Below are 14,109 nucleotides of genomic sequence, written 5' to 3'. Positions count from 1 at the left end.
ATGGGGTTAAGTGACTTGCCCAAGGTCTCACAGCTAGCCAATTATTTAAGTTTCTGGGCTGGATTTGAACTGAGGTACGCCTGACTCCAGGACTGCTGCTCTATCCACTATGCCACCTAGCTGCCCCCTGAAAAGACTTAGAGAGCCATTGCAACCAACAGCATCCTTTTAGAAATGAAAAAAAATGACAGTGATTTGCTTGTGGCCACAACTAGTAAGGCAGGAGCTGAACTGATCTCTTTCTTAGTCCAAGTCCAGGATTCCATCCACTGCATCACTTGTTCCTCCTTGTAAAGGAACAGACAAACGTGAACAAGTAGAAATTTAGATGATAGAGATAGTCTTCTATAATTAGGCTTTTTATTTTTATGAACCCAATTCTAAAACTAATTTTTCAGGAGCTTAAGTTGTAAAAAAAAAAATCTTTCATTTTTGTAAAAAGAACTGTATTCTTAATCTCTTTAAGGAAGTCTTTATATTCCTAGCACTTGTGTCTCTTGAGTAGGTTACATGTTAAATGTTTATTGATGGATGAATTAGGTATATTTCTGGCAATCTTTTACACCAAATGAAAAATTTACAGGAACCCTGCCTTTTTTTTTTTTGCAAGGCAATACCCAAGTTCATGCAGCTTGGTAATTATTAAGTGTCTGAGGCTGTATTTGAACTCAGGTCCTCCTGACTCCATAACTGGTGCTGTATCCACTGTGCCACCTAGCTGTCTCCAGAAAGCCTGCCTTTTAAAAGCAATTCTTCAGTAAATTTTTTAAAGCACAAAATTATTTTGTGAAGTAGCCTGGATTTTTTCCCCCTAAGTTTTGTATACAATTTTGCTTTAAATTGGTTACTCCCATATTTGAAACTGATTTATACATATAAATTCCCAATTGCACACTATCTTTGATGTTTAGTGAGGTTAAAGTTTATATTCAAAATTATTGGTTTTGATGAAGACAAGCAGAGATTTTAGTCAAAATGAATTTAATATTAAAAGTGCAATCTTCCTCATAAATCATGCCCACCAATGAGTATTGATCATCAGATTAGTAGAAAGCACCTACATAGTACCTCACTTTGCAGGAACCCAATGTTTATTGAATGTAGTTTGTTCAATAGTTACATTAAGGCACAGTGGGATCTGAAATTAGAGTTCACTGAGTGATTGAGGAGGAACAGTGTAGTTCTTTCCATGCATGAATACAATTATAAAGAAAGCAGTTAAGTTTGTTTTTATTTGGCCCTGGGGGTCAGACCTAGGAGCAATGGGTAAAAGTTACAGGGAGGTTTTAGTTGTGTACAAAGAAGAACTTCATAATTAGGACTTTTAAAAAGTTGAATATGGTTGCTTAAGGAGAGATGATGAGTTCCTCTTCAATAGGATCTGGGTAATAATTTGTGAAGAAAAGTTCCAGCTCAGATATGGGTTGAGCTAAATAACCTTTGAGGTTCATTTGAACCGCAGATTTCTAAAGTTCTGAAGTATTCCAGATATTTTATTTAAAATGTATGGGAAATATACTTAGTAACCTGTATCAAAATAGAAAAGATATAAGGCAAACTTTGAATATTCCTTATTGCCCTCCTTTACCTTCCTTTCCATATTTTGCATGCTTTCCCCAAAGGATATGGTCGACCTTGGATCAAGGGCAATCTGGGTTCAAATCTTGACACTGACACACATTGCCTACCTTATACCTGACACTATTTTTTCAGTGTTTTAGGTGACTCTTTTAATGGCTTTTAAGTTCTCTATATTAGTAAATATTTAGTGGAACATCAGTAATCAACAATATACCTGGGAGAATTATCAGTCCATAAGGAATGCCATCCCAATTTCCTAAGCTGTCCTATTACTCTGGTTTCTCTATAGGCAGAATTGAACTGATGAAAATGCCTGAAAGCATCTTATTCCAACTTTACCCAAAAAAGGGAATAGTTGTCTGGGCAAGGCAGAATTGCCCTGGCCATGGGGCCTTGGTGAAGTTTGTCCATCAGAGTTGATAGAGGAAGGTCTGCCTTTCACCAGTCCAAAAACCTAATTTACCATAGATATTTGTTGTAACTATACTTTTTCACTTTAATCACTAATTTGAAAAATGGTGATATTTAGCCTGGAGAAGATCTAGGGGAGCAGAACAGAAAGGAAAACTTGAAGCAATGGATGAAAGTTGCAAAAGAATAAATTTAGACCTGATGTAAAGGAGAAATTCCAAGTAGTCACAGATCTAAAGTAAAATGGGCTGCTTTGAAAGGTAATGGATTCCCCTTCATTAGAAGATCTTCAAAGGCTGAAAGTGACTACTTGATAGGAATAGTGAGGAATGGATTCTTGTTTGAGTATGAGTTAAACTCCACAATCTTAGAGTTTACTTCCAAATCTGAGTTTTTTGTGAGCATAGGCTAATGAATTAGGCATCCCTTCCCTAAGAGAACCTCACATGGCTTACAACTTGTCATTTTGAAAAATGGTATCTAACTCAGAAATAAATAACTCCCTCCCCCACCCACAAGGGTCCAAGAGTTCATATGCTTTCCAAAACTCATGATAGATACAGTTCTAATATACAACGACGATAAACCTAACATGTTTTTAAAAGAAAGCGCCATATGTTCAAAAATCCATGGGTGATTCATTTGTGACAAAAAATTGGAAAATTCTAATGGATGGTAAATATCTAGATAAATTGTAATTTTTATTTTTAAATAATATTTTTCCCTTAATTACATGTAAATTCAATTTTAATGTTCATTTAAAACATTTTTGAATTCCAAATTTTCTCCCTCGTGAGATGGTAAGCAATTTGAAATAGGTTATTCATGTTCAGTCATGTAAAATATATTACCATATTAGTCATGTAAAAGAAGACAGATCCAAAAGAAAAATATTTTTTCAAAATAAAATGAAAAATAGTCTTGATCTGCATTCAGAATCCATCAGTTCTTTCTCTGGAAGTGGATAGTATTTTTCATCATAAATCCTTTGGAATTATCTTAGATCATTGGATTGCTGAGAATAAGTCATTCACAGCTAATCATATAAAATTGCTATTACTGTGTACAATAATCTGGTTCTGCTAGCTTCCCTTTACATCAGTTCATATAAACCATTCTAGACTTTTCTGAAATCCTGTTCATTATTTCTTATAGCACAGTAGTATTCCATTACAGTCATATATATAGAGATATAGATATATAACTTGATCAGCTCTACCCCAATTATTGGACATTCCAATCAGTTTCCAATTCTTTGCCATCACAAAAAGAGCTGCTGCTTTTCCAAGTAGTGAGATACTACTGCTCTGTTTAAAAAAATAATAAATAAAAAAGACCAAAAAAATATTGAAAGCTTGATCCAGTATGATAGAGAATAGAGGTGTCAAATGTGCAACCCAATACCTTCAATGCCTAGATTAAAATATAATTGGGAAATATTTAACAAAATAAATAAAAATACAACAAAATATAGATAACGTTACATTTTAAAATTAAATCAGTTTGCTGCTATATAGGAATCCCTTTGTATGGTTTAGTGACCCCTGTTTCTATTTGAATTTAACACCATTGATCCAGAGCAAAGAAAACAGAAGCATTGACTTGCTCTACATCTTTATAAAAAATTACAAAACTTTTATAAGTATATGGAAGAAAACAATCAGGACAAAGCAAAAACAATCACAATTATAAAAATGTGAATAAATTTTATTGTTTGGTATTTTATTTTGCTTAATTTTATTTGTGATTTACATTTATAATTTATAATTTTAAAACCTCAAAATAATTAGTCTGCAAGAGAACTGAAAATCAAGTGCATCAAGAGGAATGGGGGGGGTGGGGAGAAGGCAGATGTCATTTCTGACCAGAAAGGTCAGAAAGTTATCTGGGAGAGATGGCATTTGGGGTTGCTTTAAATGGATCTTTTGGTGGAAGTGGGGATAAGGTGGTCAAAACCTTAGAGGCAGGAAAGGCCAGGATAAGTATGGAGGGCAGCAAGTCATCACATTTGGATGGTACACAAAGTACCAGTGAGAAGTCATATGACATAATACATAAGAGAGTGAGAATGTTGACTTAGATTTTATTACTGGAACAATTCCTCACTGTGTTACCCTGAACAAGATATTTAATTGCTCTCCACCTCAGTTTCCCCATTTGTATAATACAGATGTTAGAGTCAATGGCCTCTAAGATCTACAATCGTATGAACTTCTCTGGGCTCTGGTTTAGCAGGTCATAAGAAGCTATAAAAACATGAAAGCTATAGTCATTTACTGGGCTGCATTAAAAAAGGAACCCAAAGATTCTCACCTTACTAAGTCCCTAGCCAATAGAAACACACAGCTACTGTTTGGTTATATAACCTTTTAAAGTATACATTTCATGGTAAGGTTTTCATGACCTCACTTGTTCAACTACACTATTATAAACTACTGCTTGTTCTGTTATTGATGCTTTTTGTAGAATGAAGAGGAAAATACAGCCAGAGAAGCATTTGCAATCTCTATGTGGCTTAACTTACAGCCAGTATAGAACAAAGGGAAATTCAGAAAGGTCTTTATTGTGTTCTTTGTCCCTTTGGTATTATGATTTAACTGCAGGTGTTTTTTTTAAAAACAGCTTAAGTGTTCCAAGCCAAAGTCTAGGTAACCAGAGCAGTGCTCTTAATTGTTATCAGCTTTGGGGATGTATTTTGAAAACTGCCTAATTTTAGAAACAAACTTTCAATTGGTAACAATCTAGCCAGAGCTTCCAGAGAGTGAAGTTGGATTTTTGTTGTTTTAATTCTGTTTGATCAATCTACTCTTCCAGCCAATAGGAGAAATATAGTTCTGCCCAAGTTAAGATGACAATCTTTAGATATCTTTGACATTTATCTTTGACCCTCACTTCAGTGGAGGGTAAACGGGGAGGGGGCTTTAATTTTGGTTATTTAAACTTTGATTTAAAAAAATATAATTTAATGGCTAGCAGAAAAACTTCATACATACCTACGGGTACATCTGTTATTTGACATGAATTTTTAAGTGCAATGCTTACATTAGTATATAAAACATTGTGTTTCAAAAACCTACATTTATGTTGAAAGCTTGTTTCAATTTTTAGTAATATAAGAAGTATCTTGAAGTAATTTAATTTATACAATGTACCTCATGGCAAAAAGTACAAATTAGACATAAAAGTATGTAGTTAGTCTATGTGACTAGGGAAGAAGCTCAGGGATCCAGAGGTGACCCAGGAGCCCAGAAGAACTGAATTCAGCCTGCTTGTGACACTTATGGCTGTTTATTTGTTCATATTGTGTGACATAGAATAGACTTATAAAATAATACAAAATTGTATAAGAGAGCTGAAAAATACAATCAATGGGAGATCTGTAGAGGCCATCTGTCTATCACTCCTGCATAATAAAGCCAACTCTCTAAGGACTGTAATTTACAGACTTCTCTATTGGTAGAAGAAATTTTCCCTTTCCTATATCAATAGAATGATAGACCCTGTTCCTATTTCTATAGTATGTTATTTTAAATGTTTGTCTTTGTGTCTCCAGTATCTACCAGTGTCTATCACACCAATCAGTTAATAAACATTACCTATTTTTGTGCCCGGTAGAGTGGCTGCCTTCCTGGAGCTTACAATCAAAATGGGGAGATATTGGCATTTATTGGGCATAATTGGCATTTATAAATTCTTGGAGACAGACTGATTAAGTAATAGAAGGTTGACCCTGTGAGGACTGTATCTTTAGTGAGCCTGTCTGAAGACACGAATTGAAGGAGTGTTACAGAAGAACATGTCAATTATCCCATGACTATTTCCTGTCCATTTACTATGTGCTAAAGACTGACGTTTTGGTTGGTTGCTGAAGCAGAATTGCCTCAAAAATTCTAATGATTTGACCTTGATGCTGTGTTTGAGTGAGGAGACCTCCATGTGGAGAGAGCACTAATGGCTCATCTCCCCACTAGTCAACATGAAGCCAGAAGCATATACCCCTACTATTTCTTCTGTCCCTGTGGCATCTATTGTTTACTGTTCTTTGTTGAAGGATTATTGTAGATGGAATGGACTAGTAAGCCTTATAAGCTTTGAAAGATCAGGAGACCTAGTAGTCTGGGAACTGGAGTTTTGGGACAGCTAAACCTAGTCCCCCAGAATTGTCCAAATCAGTAGGTTTACCCTGAAGTCAGGATGCTGGACCTTACAAACAAGGGAGTATCTCTGTTCATTTAACTATGCCAAAATTGGAGAAATGAATTTGATAGAATACATACTATGTAGAAACAACTTTTAAAGTTGAAACCATTTCTCTAGGGTCTGAGGGTGGTTTAGAGGAGAGTGGGTCCCTAGTTTAAGGAGATGTTTTCTACTTATTTCTAGATTTGGTAAGTATGCATTTGTAAAAAAAAAAAAAAAGACATAAAATAGTTACATGATACTGGGGTGTTCAGCCCTGTAAGATATCAATAATATAAAGGAGATACAAACTGTAATTAATTACTGTTTGATGTTTAGGAAAACAGACCAGAATGGGCACTCAAGTATATGATGTTTGTCCTTTGTTCTTGAAAAAGCCCATGACATGGTAGAGGTGCCATGACATGCATGTGTGTCTTAACTGCACATAGTATTAGAAAGACATTCCATCTTCTCAGGGGACCCTATACAAAGGAGAAGATTTAAGGAATGTAGCTCTAGGGACCAAGCTCATCAGTATAAGCAGGAATTCAAATAAGGATACCTCCAGAGTATATATGAGTTACATTTAATTGGAAAGAGCACTAGAATTCAAGTCAGAAGAGCTCAACTTTTGTTTGCTATGGATATTGGGTAAAAATAACCATAGCAGTCATATGTATGTGTGATATATATGTATATATGTAAATATACTCAGAAATACATAACACACATACATGCATATATATATATATATATATATATATATATATATATATATATACGTCTTGGATTTAAGAAGTACGTTTACGTTCATTATCTCATTATTTCACGGTCCTATAAGATAGGATAGTTTGGTTTTTATTCAAATGTTTTAAGAACTTCCAATGAGGAAACAACTCTTGAAGCTTCTCTGTACTTTATCATCTTAGAAAATCACCTGGGACACTGAAAGGTTACACAACCAGTAAATATCAAAGATACCTAAAGTATCTAAAGGTATCTAAAGTCATCTCTTCTGCCAAGGTTGCTTTGGTTGAGTACAGATTTTATTGTCCCCATTTTACAGATGAAGAAACAGACTAGTAGACATGGTAGAAAGTAAATGAATATCTGGGCTTATCTCTCCTGATTCTAAGTGCACTTTTCATTGTTCGTAATATTAATTTATATAGGAGAAAAGATATCATGCATGTCATCACTAGTTTGTAGGTAGCTAGGTGGTACAGTAGATAAGAGTACTGGTCCTTGAGTCAGGAAGACTCATCTTCCTAAGTTCATTTCTGGTCTCAGACACTTTCTAGCTGTATAACCTTGGGCAAGTCACTTAACCCTGTTTGGGTTTAAACTGTTTGCCTTAGTTTCCTCACCTGTGAAATGAGCTGGAGAAGGAAATGGCAAACCAAGAAAACTTCAAATATAGTCACAGAGTCAGACATGACTAAAAACAACTGAATAACAACAGTGAACTAGTGTTTACCCCAATGTCTCCTCCTTACTGGGCAGGCATTGATTTGAACCAGATAAGCTACAAAGCTTCAAGTTAACTGAGACCTAGTTCCTTCACCTGTTCTATGGAGGGATTGTATTCTTTGATTTTTCCATTGAAAATTCTGTGATCCTGTCATTTTGTATTTTATGTGAGTTTGGGTCATCATGTTGTGATGTTTAAAAAAATCCAAAAGACAAAATTTCTGGATAATTTAATCATTTTATTTAATAATACTAGGATTTTAGTAAAAGGAAGGTCATTTGGTTGTCTTTCTCTTAGACCAAAGACTCCTTATAGCAGTAGGCTCACAGTTTATATACCCTTTGAGGAGTAAGTGTCTCTGAGGATGGCAATCAATTCTGATTGGTCAACAATGAATGAGAAAATGAATATTACATTGAGAGGCTGGGCTGTATTATAGTGAGGGTCTCAGAGTAGTGACTTGGGTCACCCAAGCCTTGGTCCCAGAGTCTTATCAATTTCCATATCTCCGGTCAGACAAAAGGGAGAATCCACATCTTCCCAGACCTGTCTGAGCAAACACAATGAGCAAGAATGTACCCATTCCCCTAAACTTAGAATTTCTCTTACTGTCTTTGATAGATCTCAGTCATCATGGCTGGGTAAATATTTAAAAAAAACTTACCACACTGGTTTGTTTCCAGATGAGGAAGGAGAAAAGGAGAAAAAGTTTGGTCCTAATTTATAACTAATTATTAAATACAAGAGAAATAATCATTTCTCACAATACTTTAAAAGAATCCAACAGGCAGGTCACTAGAAACATAAATGAGGAAAATGAGACTCGAAGGCCTTTATATATGCTAGACCCAAGTTCCTATATATAGCTCTAATGAACCTAAAGGTCATTAAGTCCACATTTCCACCCTACCCCTATTTTACAGAGGGGAAAAACTGGGCTCAAAGGTTTAGTAACTTCACCAAGATTTCCAAGTAGTAAGTAATAGAGAAGGGACTTGAACTCAGGTCCTTTGTCTCAAAAGACAAGATAAGATACTTTTGAGAAACTTCAAGTACTATGGTTGGTTTGCTGGAATAGGAAACCCCAGATATATGAAATCTACTTCAGACACTGGCTAGCTGTATGACCCTTATCAATTTGATTCAGCTCTCTAGATTTCAGTAAAATGAGGATGTTTGAATTCAAAGATGTCTGAGGACCCCTCCAGCTCTAAATATATGATCCCATGACCAGAGAAAAAATTTTTGTCCAAAAGAAAAATTTATTGTCCAAGGACTGTCTGTCCTGAAAAAGTGCAATCTGACTCATCCAAAGAAGGGCTGTTTTGCTCAGTCTTTTGCAAAGATACACTAAGGCATAATAGGAATTATAATTCTTTTCAATGAGGAGAGGGCCTATATATTGGTGAAATTCAACAATCATGAGTTCTTGAAATTTATAGTGAATTATTTACATATTAGGTAGTGGCTATCATCAATTAGTCTTAACATTAAATCAAATGGTTAAGGGAGATCAAAACCTATTGGAGGCAGGGAGGGAAAATCTCATCCTCACTCTTCATACTCAAGACTCCATCTTGTTTCCACCAGCAAGTTTCAGATAGATGTATATACCCCCCATCTTTTTAATTTAGATTATAGCCTTCCTGAAATCAGAGATTATTTTCCTTACCTCCCTCTCTCCCCAAAGTAAGTATTTTATAAATATGCAAACTGTTGGTATAATAGAATATTGGCTTTGAAGACAGAAGACAATATTGAATATAGTACATAATATTTAGTGAATTCTCATTTAGGAAGACCTTTCTTGAACTCCTCCTTCAGACAATTAGCAATTGTGTGAAATCACAGTTCAGATACACAAAAATCAATAATAGTATCAAAGTGTCAATATTAGCTACATCCAAGGCATGTAAGATAATTTAATTTGTGTAAGCTTGCACTGCTGAGAAGATACAGTAAATGCAATAGAATGTCCTAATATTTTGCTAACCTTTAATATTTCATAATCAAAGGAGCTTCAATGGGGAATATAGCCCTGAAATCTATTGAGTCATCTGGACTTTTTCATATCAAGGTTATAAAATTTATCTTTGAAAGACCCATTCCTAGAGGAGACTGAAATCATTTAAGGGTCCCTTGATGTGATCTGGTCACTGCCCCAACTATTCCCAGCAAGCAATCGTTCTGCCACTGATCAGAAAGAGGGAGGAGGACATTTTTTCAGAATTAATAATGAAAGAAATACCAATAAGGATTTTTCAGAGACTTCAGACTAGGATAATTTTTAAATATTTTAAAACATTTCTTAAAGTGAGAAGAGGGGGGCAGCTAGGTGGCAAAGTGGATAGAGCACTGGCCCTGGAGTCAGGAGTACCTGAGTTCAAATCCGGCCCCAGACACAATAATTACCTAGCTGTGTGGCCTTGGCAAGCCACTTAACTCCATTTGCCTTGCAAAAACAAACAAAAAAAAAAAGTGAGAGGAGGGATCTACCTTCCATATCCCTAAGGTTACAAAGAATAAACAAGCTATTTGATATTCAAAGCAGTGATGTCAGCTAGTAATGAAGGTAGTTAAAGTGGCACAGTGGATAGGACAATGAGTTTGGAGTCAGGAAGACTCATCTTCCTTAGTTCAAATCCAGCCTCCACCACTTACTAGCTGTGCCATCCTGGTCAAGTCACTTTGCCTTAGTTTCCTCATATGTAAAATGAACTGGAGAGCAAAAAGGGAACTCATTCCAATATCTTTGCCAAGAAAGCTCTAAATAGCACCACAAAGCATCAGACATGACTGAACAATAACAAATATATAAACCCTACTGAGAGAACCATATATTAATTGACATTATCTAAATTATACTGCACTTTTATTTTGTTAAATCTTTCTCAATTACATTTTAATCTGGGCTACTGGGGAGTGGGTTTGACACCCTGATTTAAAGGTTTAAAAACAAAACTTCACTTAAAAAAGTAACTAAAATATTAAAACTAATTTAATGGGTTTTTTTAATCATGTAAAAATCTGTTTGTTGTTCGTGTGTTCAAAGGCATATCATCTGTTCATAAATTAGTTCTTCTCTTGACATTGACAGATAGACCAAATTCAACCAGAAAATAATCTGGGTAATTAGTGTTTCATTCCCAACCACCTCAACCTCCCTCCAAGATTCAGGCCCTAAGAACATCTGAATTTGACTCGTTTCTGTTCTGTTCCATTGATAGGTAATTAAGATTATTAGCTCTTGTGATAGATAGCAAGATTTGGGATTAAAGCAAGACTCTGTAAATTGTGTCTATTCTTTTAGGAAGAGAGAGAACTAAAGTGAGATGAGGACAGGTTTTTTTATCCTACTGGAATGAACTCAGGAATTTTGAGGACCTCTCAAGATCTGAAAAAGAAAGAAGGAGGTGGCTATGACTAGGCTTTTCTTGACATAGGAGCAGCAACACAACCATAACATAACAGCAGCATTATCTTCCTCAAACCTCTTCATAGGCCCCCTCTAAGCAGATAAGCAGAAAAGTTTATGAGTATAGATAGGGGTTTTTTCATTTTATATCTTGGTCACTTACTCTGGTAGCTGAATATCTGAGAGAGGAATTGGTAGCCTTTTTTAAAAACAAAAAGTCCCAGTACTTTATTTTATGCATAACATTTTTATTTTTTTCACTACTGTTCTTACTTTTCTTAATAAACATTTTTTTAAAAAGTCCAAAAAGAAATTGCTCGATAAATATCTACCAATCCAGCAAAACAAATTCCCACATTAGTCATATCCTGACATGTGTGTCTCTTTCTGCATCTTAAATTGACCTCTCTTTTAGGAGGTGAGTGGTATATTTAATTTTCATTCTTTCAGACTCATAGTTTATTGATGGGAGTTCTGAAATTTGTAAAGTCATTTTTATCTATAATGTTATTGTCTAAACTGCTCTTATTTCTGTTTGCTCTACATCAATTTATAAAGGTTTTACCATTTTTCTCCAAAAATTACATCATTTTTCATTGCATAATAATATTACATTATGTTAATAAATTTGTTTAGCCATTTATCAATATAAGGATCCTCCCTTAGACTCTCATTTGGGGCTATCACGAAAAGAACTAATATAAATTTTTTAAACATATCGATTGTTTTCTTCTTTGATTTCTTTGGGGGTTGAGGCCTAGCTGGGCTGATCGGTATGCACTTTTCTGGAAAAACTTCCAAATTGTTTTCCAGAATGGCTGGACTAATTGATAGCTCTAACGACAGTTCCTTAGTTAACCTGTTTTCCCACAGACTCTCCAACATTTGTCAGCTTTCTCTTTTGTTAGCTTTTCCAGTACTTGCCTTACTTCATTTGATGGATCTAATCTTATTTCTCATAAAGGTCTAAGATTGGCCATTTTCTTAATATTTTCTGGTGTCATTTTTTTTGTAACATAACGATATAGAATAGCAATGGCAATAAGTGAGAAAGAATTGGGAATGCTAGCATAGGACTGGGTCTCAAATCCTCTCCTTCCTCCCCCATCTAATAGAGAGTTTTTTGCTCTCTCACCAGAGTAATAACCTTAGCCACTTTATAACTACACTTCCAAGGACAAAATTATAATGAATCTGGACCATTTAAAAAATCCTCCTAATCAGATACAAGCCTAATATAGTAATTTATGGTTACAGAAACTTGAAATATGCAACTAATTTTAATTAAAATTCCACAAAGAATTTAGTACTAATACCTGAACCCAAAGACAAGTCAATAAAATTTCCCACCCTACCTCCTTCCAATTAGGGGAATCCCACTTCACTAGGGTTCTAAACAGTCACTCCCTACTTATTAGCACCACTAATTAGGTCTTTTTCCACTGCCCCTAAATGAAGAGAAACTCAGGATCAGCTGACAATCCACCAACCCACATCACTTCTTTCATGGACCTACACATTGTACAAGACACCAAAGGTACCAGATCTAGGTTTGCATTCTCATGCTGCAACTCTGCTTCTTAGTTCTAGTCCCTTCTCTGATTTTTGTGTCTAGAGTTCCTTTTTTGCATTGATCTTTCTGGTTTCTCTGTTATTCATCAGGTGCTCCATCTCTGCTGCTTCCAGTTCCACTTGTTTTACCTGAGAGTTGGCATCTTCACCTTACTACTTCTCTGAAACAATGTCTACCCCTGCTATTACTGTTTCCTCTCCCCTTTTCAGGAAAGTGTTATACTCATGACACCTCCAGCTTCTTAGATTAGGCACCCTGGTGGTTACACAAAAGGCAGCTGGGAAGGCTCATTGATTTGTCCTCACCAAACAATCATCAGCCTTCAACCCTGTTGCTGAGTTGACTTGATTGCAATTCCTTTCATTTCACTGCTTACCTTCCTCAGAAGATAAGCAATGCCTTCCCACAACTTCCAGTGTCAGTACCATCTTTTAGTGGGTCAGGGGTATGTTTCTGTGTGCTTTCCTATTCAAAAGCACTAACAACCCCAGAAAGGGAAGACCAAAGTGACCCAGGCTCAATGTTCCCATTACAGCTACAAAGGAAACAAAGGAAAAGTTGGGTAATGCTTTATAAAAGTTAACTAGCTAAGTGAAATTAATTTTAAGCTCTATCTCAATGAGCAAGAAACTCAAAAATTTAAATATCAATAGTTAATGAAGAAACACTAGAACCTTTCCTAATAGTTTCAGGAGTAAAGCAAGGAGGCCCTCTTCCCCATCATTATTTAACATACATCCCCCAAAACTTCAAATTGAAATAAGAGAGAAAAACCGAAAGCATAAATATAAACTAAGAAAAGCCAAAGCTATCTCTACTTGCAGGTGTCATGATTCTTTCACTTAGAAAATCCTAGAACAGCAAAGAAAACTGTGACCATAAGTGGCAAGATACAAAATAAGATGACAATATAATTTCAACATAACAGTAACGAACTTTCATAGCTATTCAGGAGTTTGTGATCATCAATAAAATAAAAAATATGTATTTATTTTGACTTCCCACTCAACCCCCACCATAGAAGAAATGACATTTCAATACAGGCAAAACTTTAAAAGAGGAAAAAATAATAATCTTGTTGCTTTTTTAAAACACTTAAAATATTTCCCCTCTAAGGGGATAATCTCTTCCCTTCCTACTAAAGGGAAGGGAGTTATGTTTCTTTTTCAAATGAGGAATCTTGCTCTCTAGGAACAAGGTTGTTCCTTATAATTTATGGAAATTTGATTGCCTTTTGAAGTGGTATTCTACCAGAAGCTATTTAGTAAGGAAGAGCATTGATAAAACAAAATTCCTTTTTTACCCCACATTCTCTAAGTAGAAATCCTCACTACACTACTCTCTTTTATATTGGATAATTTATGTTAAGAATATGTGAATGATCTTTTCCCTTATCTTTGCATAGATTACCACTAGGTGTTGCTAAAGAGCTATGTTTTCCAGTCTTCTAGTCGTTTCTACCAGCATATGCCTCAT

This window comes from Macrotis lagotis, chromosome 3, assembly GCF_037893015.1.
Source record: "Macrotis lagotis isolate mMagLag1 chromosome 3, bilby.v1.9.chrom.fasta, whole genome shotgun sequence".
Lineage (NCBI taxonomy): Eukaryota > Metazoa > Chordata > Mammalia > Peramelemorphia > Peramelidae > Macrotis > Macrotis lagotis.
Note: the sequence above shows the minus strand (reverse complement) of the source record.